The sequence below is a fragment of the Galeopterus variegatus genome, unplaced genomic scaffold (genome assembly GCF_000696425.1).
Source record: "Galeopterus variegatus unplaced genomic scaffold, G_variegatus-3.0.2 Scaffold94, whole genome shotgun sequence".
NCBI classification, from domain to species: domain Eukaryota; kingdom Metazoa; phylum Chordata; class Mammalia; order Dermoptera; family Cynocephalidae; genus Galeopterus; species Galeopterus variegatus.
Genome location: NW_007726205.1, coordinates 98,699 through 99,838, shown reverse-complemented (window position 1 = coordinate 99,838; position 1,140 = coordinate 98,699).

Sequence of the window (1,140 nt, the reverse complement as noted above, 5' to 3'; positions counted from 1 at the left end):
TGAATATTTCTCTCTTTGCAAGATATTAGCTATATCCCATAAATTTTAAATTAGCGAGTTTTACTTTTGCTAATTTCAAAGTAATTTCTATTTTTTCTTGTGATTTCTTTCCTGAAACTTATTTATTTAGTTACTTAATTTCCAAATATAGATGTGTGTATTAACATTTATATATAATTTCTGTTATTTATTTCTTATTTAATTTCATTGCAATAAGAGAACATCCTCTAAATAATTTAAATCCTTTGAAATTTATCAAGGTAAATTTTATGGTCCAGTATGTTCTCTGTGTTCCCAAGATTTTTGTAAGTTGTGGTATTCTATAAATATCCATTAGGTCAACATACTTGATAGTGTGATTTAAATATTCTATATTTTTCAAGCTATATATGCTTATGTTTTGTTTTGCTTGGTTTGGTCAACTTGTTTTGAAATAGAAGTGCAACTATCTCCAACTTTAACTGTGGATTTATCTATGTGTCCCTTTACTTCTGTTAATTGTCACTTCATAGTCTTTGAAAATCTGCTTTTTGGAGCATACACATTCCCAATTTTTATATCTTCTTGGTGAACTGATCCTGCGATCATTAGGAAATATTGCTAGTGATATTCAGTTATCCTCTTTGTATAGAAGTCTGCTTAACCTGACAGCACTCTAGCCATATCAGCCTTTTTTTAAAAAAATTATCTCATCTACATGGAACATCTTTTCCCATCCTTTTGTTTCAGAGCATCTGTGTTTTCATATTTAAGATGCATCTTTTACAAACAATGCGTAATAGTTGGATCTTTAAAAACATTACGTACTGTTAATCTTTGCCTTATAATTGGAGCAAGAGCCCATTTGCAGTAAATATTATTGTTGTGTTTTTTTTCCCTGTTTTCTTTGTTCTTTAACTACTTGGGGATGTGCGCTGAAGGGGGAAAGAGGATCACTAGAGTGTTTCTTGAAATCCAATTTATCGCCTTATGGATTTTTGTCTACATTAAGATTTTGGTTAGTGGTTGCCTTAGGGATTATACTATGTGTTTAACTTCTCACTGTTCTCTATGAAATAATATTGTACCACTTCCCATGGGGTGTACCTTCCAAAAGGATATATCCATGTAACCCTCGAGCCATTTCTTTTTTTGCCATAT